The following is a 7,504-nucleotide window of genomic DNA, read 5'->3' on the forward strand; positions in this document are numbered from 1 at the left end:
GTTAGGAAGGCTTTGTGGCGGGGGCTCAGTCTCTGGGGAGTCCCTATCCCAGACGAGTTTCTCAACGGCTTCTGTTGCTATGGGAATAGTCCTGCTGGCTGCCAGGGTGCTAGGTCTGAAACCTGGTCCACAGTGGGCAGTGCCTCTGGGAGGAGGCCGAGAGTAGGACATAGTTGATTCCCTCTCTGGGGTCACTAGAGAAGGGGACAGTTGTGGGCTCTGGGGTTCTGGTGGGAGGGCATGTCCCTGTCAGGCCCCGAACATCCTCCCTCTTCTCCCATCACTCAGAGCCACAATCCATGGTGTGGACACATTAAATCTTCTAGGACCCATTTTTCTTCTTTGGTTGAAAACTGTGAACACTTTTAGGCCAACTTTCAATGAGCGTCACTGCAGTGGTTTCATGGAGATACATCTGCTTTGCTTTTACGTAACCCCGCCCCATTGTCCTTTAAGATCGTGTTCTTTACTCCTATAGTCCCCTTTCTACATCCATGTCAGTTTATCTGTCTGTTTGCCTTCCTGCCTGTCTGTCCGTCCGTCTATCTATCTATCTATCTATCTATCTATCTATCTATCTATCTATCTTCTCTAAGCACATATAAATACATATTGATACATTTGAATCAATTTTTACAGGATGAAGTTCCTCATCTGGCCACCAGATGTCAGCATAATCCCTCTTAAAATAAATGTGCAGCAAGGACAGTTGGCTGTGAGAAGTTATGACTAGAGCTTGGTTTCACTGGAGGCAGGAAGAGGCTGGGGCTCATGTGCGCCCTGCCTCTGGGTTCTGGAAAGCTCTAAAGAGTTATCACTTGCCTTACAACTGTGTTGGGCTCCGGGCACCTGCCATGCTGGCAGAGAGGGAAGGACCTGTGAGGGCAAAGAGTCTAACGCTGGACACCCGACTCTGCATGCTTCTGTTGATCTGCACACCTTCCCCACTGCCCTCATCCACCTGCCCCCACAAATGCTAACAGCACCCCACCACCACCACGCCATGGCCCTTGGCTTACCTTGTTCACCTCAAGCCAGAGACAAGGGGTAAACGCACAATGGGATGGGTATGGGGGTCCCTGCTCCGGTCACCTGTGCTGTGGGGAATTCTGGGAGAAAAGCGAGGAAGGCTGATAGGCCTCACAGGCAATCCCCACATTCCTGGCTGGCCACTCTGCCATGACATCTGGTTCTAGACTGTTCTGTATTGCTCTCAGCACATTTTCAGACAGCTTAGTCAGAAGCACATGGGTCCACTGATGCCAGCAGTATTGTGTAGGCACCCACAAGACTGACCTGGTCCTAGAACATTAGCTGTGGGTAGGTTGAGCTATTTCCCCCTGGGCCATCAGGGTGACCAAATGGCCAGAGTTTGCAGTGGTTTTACACCCTGGCCTTCTGGGTCCCCTTGGAAAGTTTGTCAGCCATTCCGTTATGTGTGTCTAAAGCAGCAGTGACTCTGAGCGCAGACATAAGCTTGCGTGGGAGCAGGAAGGGGTGTGTGGGAGAGAGAGTCCAAGCAGAGGCGACACTGGGTGCAGTCACACTGTAGCTGCCAGCCACTGGCCTGGCTGCTTTGAGGGTGCTCAGAGTCCCTGGGGACCCTTGATCTCTCTGGATATACAAACCTGAAGACTCTTGCTCAGCAGTGAGCTGGCTCGAACTTGAGGCCTCAGGGGAGGTAGAAGCAGGGGCGAGGGGGCTGGGTCTTCACAGGGCACCCTCAGGTACAGGTTGTATGCATGGTGTTCACCTTTAGGGGATGGAAAGCTTTTCAGGGTCCATGCACCCCAGTGGTCCAGGCTTCCTGGCCTGGCCATCTGCTCGTGCCCCCTCTCCCCTGCCCCCCATGTACTCCTCTCCCCTCCCCCCCAGCCCTCCCCCCCACTAGCTGCAGCAATGGGGGTGAGGCGCAGGGAAGCCGTGAAGCGAGTTCTCTGATCTGAATGCCAAATCAAAACCTGAAATAGCACCTGAGCTGGGGATGAGGTATTTTGGGAATAATATAATCACACCAAAAAAAAAAAAAAAAAAAAAAAAAAAAAAAAAAAAAAAAAAAATCCAAAAGCATTCTCTCTCTTGCCTCTCTTCTTGGCTACACTATTTCAGACTTAGGGTGTTTGGTTTAATTTACTTTTTTCATCCTGGTTTTGAGGAAAGGACGTCTTTACGTTAAAGTCCCTGTTGGTGTCTTCTTTGGTGACAATGAAGCACTGTCCTTGGGGAAGAGAGAGCTTTGTCTCTCCAGCTCCGGGTGAGGCTGCAGCATCCATCAGACCTTCTTGTTGGGAGCCTGGGCCTAAGCTCGGGAGGGGGAAGGGGGTGGACAGGAAGCCTTCCTGGGTGGCTGTGAGCAATGGTATTGAGATGGCTGCTCCAGGCATGGGTCCCTGGGTTGTGTGGTTAACAGGAGCCATGTCACCTTAAAAAGGGGGGTTGTGGGAAACAGCAGAGTAGCCTCAAAGTCTGTAAGACCTGGACAGTGTAGTAGAAGATGTGTGGTGTAAGCAGGCTGCATCACTTTCTCTCTGAAAAGGTGAAGCTTCTGGAACCTTCTCTCAAGTCTGCCTATTTCTTGCTTTTTTGTAGTTTCACAGGAACATGCGTGTCTCCCAGACCTCATGGATGCCTGGGCTCCCAAGACACTGAGAGATTTTCCCTCTGGGTGTGGGCTGCTTGAATGCTGACATCTCAGAATCTTATGGAAATGCTGACTTTACGTATAATTTAAAAAAAAAAAAAAAAAAAAAAAAAAAAAAAAAAAACCCAAAAAACAAAACAAAAAAAACAAGACCTCAAACACTTCCTGGTAATTTTCTGGAAAACTATCTTCCTTGTTCTTGTGAATTTCTTATGATAAATATTCATTTTCATTATTGAGAATTCACTATTACACATAAATAAAACCACAAGGGTAAAAAAATTAGTTCCTCCTGAGAAGACCTATTTTTGGCAGCATCTGGGAGTGGGGGAGAGGGGAGGACTTCCTCTGGATACATTCTATGCCCTCAGAAGCAGCAAACTCGTAAATGTTTTTAGGAATGCAGCGAGAAAAATTAAGTGAAGTCAACATGGAGTCGGATTTTTTTTTTTTTTAAATATAAGCACCAAATGGGATGTGGCTCATGGTAGTTTCCTGCTGAAAGGCCCCACTTCCCAGCTTCCCCTGCAGACTATGAGGCCATTTCAGGCCACACTTCCCAGCTTCCCTGCGGACTATGAGGCCATTTCAGGCCACACTTCCCAGCTTCCCCTGCGGACTATGAGGCCATTTCGGGCCACACTTCCCAGCTTCCCCTGCGGACTATGAGGCCATTTCTGCCCATTTCCACTCCTATGAGATTGCATTCCATCTCCTGCACCCCGTCCCTCTCCCCGTAGGCATTTTGGCCATCATGGATAACAAAATGCTCCCTAGCTGTGAGTGAACACAGTCCTGTCTAAGGTTAGACTAAGCCTCTTTTTGGGTTCCTTCTCTTTCTACAGTTACTTTTAAAAATAATCTTAACACATGCTGCCAAAACCTGGGGTGGGAAATCTTGAGCCTACTAGTGGCCCAAGACCACCAACAGCAAGCCTCCCTGGCTCTCATAGGCTCCCTGGCCAGTAGGGCCACCCACGTCTCCCAGAAGCCATTGCTTTCACTCCCTGTCTGCTCTTTCACACTCACTTTATTGCCCTGATACAGTGTGCCCCAGGTGAGAGGCCATGGTGCATTCAACCAGAACATTCAAGGACCATGGGAAAATGCTGGGACATGGCAATATGTTGGACCTAAAATAAAGGCGCCCTAGTTAGGTTTTGGCGTTCATTGGAGCTTAGGTTCAATGAATTGAAGTTTTCCAAAGCTCTCTTGGTCAAAGAAATTGGCTACTGCTGGTTGTGAGACCACTTGTTCGCTGAAAGCGCTGACAACCTCCCACCAGCCCTGTGCTCCTTAGCCCTGAAACTGTATAGGTTGGAGATCCCCCTTATGTTCCAGGTACATTTTTTTTTTTTTTTTTTTTTTTTGCCACTTCCAGGTGCAGGGAATACTCCACACAGCTACACACTGACCCTACCTCCGCCTCGTTTGTACCTCGGTCCCAAGTCCAGCCACGGATTCCAACTCTCGTGTTCCAGAGGATGCTCCTCAGTCCTGTTTGAGAGCTAGTATGAAGGGACTCAAATTTAGGAGGCTGGAACTGGTGGCTTCCTTCATTTTCTGTGCGAATCTGGCCTCAATAGATAGTGGATAAACGGCCACTGCTGCCCCAAATTCACAACTTTTGATTTCTAATACCTACATAGATTGAGGTAACTCCATGAGACAGAACGGCAGTGTGGTTCAAGACTCCCTACCCCATAAAACTCACAGCTCACTTTGCTCTGTCTCAAGGCTCTCTCACAGCCACACCCAGAGCCAGAAGGATCACCATTTGCGCTGCGCCTCCAAACTCTCATCTTCATAGAATTTGGGTTTTGCTTGTCCAAATCTGAAAAAAATCTGCTAGGATAATTTTTCCCCATTTCATTTTTTTCCTTTTAAAGGGAGTGAGTTGTGTACGGGGAGGTATTAAATGCTTTATAGACAAGGAAAAAAAAAAAAACTGCAGTAGAACCAGCTTATTCATGATCCTCTTCTTCATCCTCTTCCCTTTCCTTCCTTTTCTTGTTTCTTTCAGCCCTGACCACCCCCTTTTTCGTTGTCTAAGGTTTTCATTTAGCTCTGTCGGCAGCAATCTCTTTTCCGTGGTTTCCTTTGGCTTGGCAGCCTGGCTGTTCCACGTCGTTCTCAGTTTCTCTGTAGCATCACCATTGGATAAACTGGGGTGATGATCTTTGATATGGGGGGGGGGCGGTGAGGTACTCAGAACAGAACAAGAAGAAGGCCGAAGGGGGCCTCTTGGGTGCATTGGGGTCTTTAAACTTCTTTTCGATCTTCCCTTTGGGTGGGCGTGGGGGGTTGTAGATGTTCATCTCTCTCTCCTAAGGAGCCTTCAAATCTTCAAATTTCTCCTTTTCTTTTGCATCCATGGTCTTCCATCTCCCTGAGCACATCGTACAGAAATCCAAGGAGCTGACGGAAGCATCGGGTGCTCTTCCCAGCAGGTTTGCACAAAGAATGCACATGAAGACACTCTGCCTCTCGACTTCTTCCGCTCTCCTGGGCCCATGTTTACTTGCTTTTCCTCCGTGAGGTAGTCGGCCAGTGCCCATCCAGCTCCCGCATGCCCTGATGCTGTCTCTATGGAGCTCAGCATACCGCACTGGAGCGGAAGCAGGCAGCCTCCTCCCTCTACACTCTCCTGCCTGTATCTTTAGCAGCTAAGAGGGAAAAGCATTTCACGCTGTCTGCTCCCTTCAGCTGACACAAACAAACTGCTTATGAAGTATGGACTGCTGAGCTCCGTCTCACAGAGATCCCATTGTCTTTTGGACACGGATAATATTGAAAAATTATTTCATGCTGTTCTATCCTACAGGGAACGCTTGCTCTGGACTTGGATTTTGGCCCATCTGCTCCAGACCAAAGCATGTTTGTTAAAAGTTTCCTCCAAAGCCTCCTTCCTGGGTCAGGTGGGCCACCTGACTCTGACAGGAAAAAGGGGAGAAGAACAGAACAGCCCAGGAAAAGATGGTTTGCACTTATGAACAACTAAGATTTAATTATGTCCCATAGAGTTTGCAGATGGCAAAGTATTTAACTCTGGAATTTTTTCCCCATTCATCTTGATTTTGTTTACTGTCTTTAAAGCCTTTGTTGAAGCTTTAACTATCTTAAAATTTGTAAGTTCACTGAGTGTGATTTTAAAAGGATGTATAGGGGTTGGCGAGATGGCTCAGAGATGGCGCTGGCTGTTCTTCCAAAGGTCCTGAGTTCAATTCCCAGCAACCACAGGGTGGCTCATAGCTGTTTATAATGAGATCTGGTGCCGTCTTCTGGCCTGCAGACACACATATGGGCAGAACACTGAACAAATAATAAGTGAATAGAAAAAGAATAATCTTAATTTTGTATAGCTTGCCATGTCAGTTGCTGGGATTCAACTCTTGCTTAGGAAAAGGGTATGTACCTGAGGGGCTCACCTTGGAGTACTATGTGGCTTGCGCCATGTTGGCTGATGACCTAGGCTCTCCTTGGAATCATAACAACCTTGTGACTTGCTGCTATCTTGGCAGCCATGTGCTCAGTCACTGTCTTTATTAAGGGTGAAGAAGGAGCATGCCATGTGACTGTCCCACCATATTGGTTAAGGTGACCATATGGTATAAATAAACTAAAGCAAACTCATATAGCAGCTAGACCCACTGACCCTCTGCTTATCACCACATCTCCCCCTTTAAGCTAAGGAGATTCCTGCAGGCTTCCAAGAGAGTTTGTTTTGAAACTGAGTCATATGAAAACACTGGTATTTTGTAAAAGTACTTATAAAAGATTCTCAGTCTCTCTGTTGACTGTATTTATGGTTTAAATTTTAGTTTGGTACTGAAAGACCTTTAATTCAAGGATTATAATTTTTCTTAAGGCTCAAACTTAACAGGTTTGTTTAAGGCACTATTATAAATCAGTGCATCTTTTAAAAATTGGTTATGAAAAATTGAATGCTTCAGCAAAATGGATTAAGTTTATAATAGACTTTCATGGCAGGGTCATGTAGCCCCCTCGTATGAAGGGCAGTCTCATCAGAGTAAGTTATGTGCAGGACAAGCATGCATTCCTGTAATAGAAGTCTGTGCCTCTGCCTCCAGTTGTGTAGGCGTTAGCGCCTGGCCATGTATCCCAAACCAAAACAAGTTCTCCTTATCCACAGAGGAATTATTCTTCATGTTTCATTCACATTGTCAGAAGGATGGATGATCTCAGAGTCTGCACCTATATCCTGGAAGTCACGAGGCGAATAGCAGTTACTCTCCCTTCAGTCTCCCAAACTGACATGTGAGGATGATGAGGACAGAGGGGCCTTGCACCTAAGCCTACCACCTGATGGTATGTGGCCTGCATGCTAGTCCAGTCGGTCATGCCTTCTACCCTGGCATTCAGTTCTTCTCTTAGCAAAAGCTAATTTCAGGTCTAAACCCTGACCACCCATGTTCCCTCATTAAAGGAAGATGTCAGATACCCTGTCACCAAACTCACAGCTTTGGGCAGTTATTCGGAATGTCCATGAAGTGTCTTTGGCAATTGGTTTTGTATCTGTAGAGTCAACAGATGATTCTATGGAGTGACCTCCTCCCAGGCTCTGGGTTCTTCAGGAGGAGATGAGCTAGATGGAGGAGGGTCTCTCCAGCCTGGGCTCGCCTTGGTGCTTTAAGAAAAACCAAGTGTCTATCTGGACAGAGAGGCCAGCGCAGCGCTCTCATCTTGAAGCCTAAAAGGAGCACACGGGCTTTGGCTTTGATGCTTCTGGGTATTGTCTGAGAAATTCCAAAGGCCAAAAGTGCATTTAATTTGGTTATTTTGCTTTACAAATGATGTCTCTAAATATCCAAACTATTTTTTAAATAGAATGATGTGAAGGAA

This window comes from Acomys russatus, chromosome 27 (genome assembly GCF_903995435.1).
Source record: "Acomys russatus chromosome 27, mAcoRus1.1, whole genome shotgun sequence".
NCBI classification, from domain to species: Eukaryota; Metazoa; Chordata; class Mammalia; order Rodentia; family Muridae; genus Acomys; species Acomys russatus.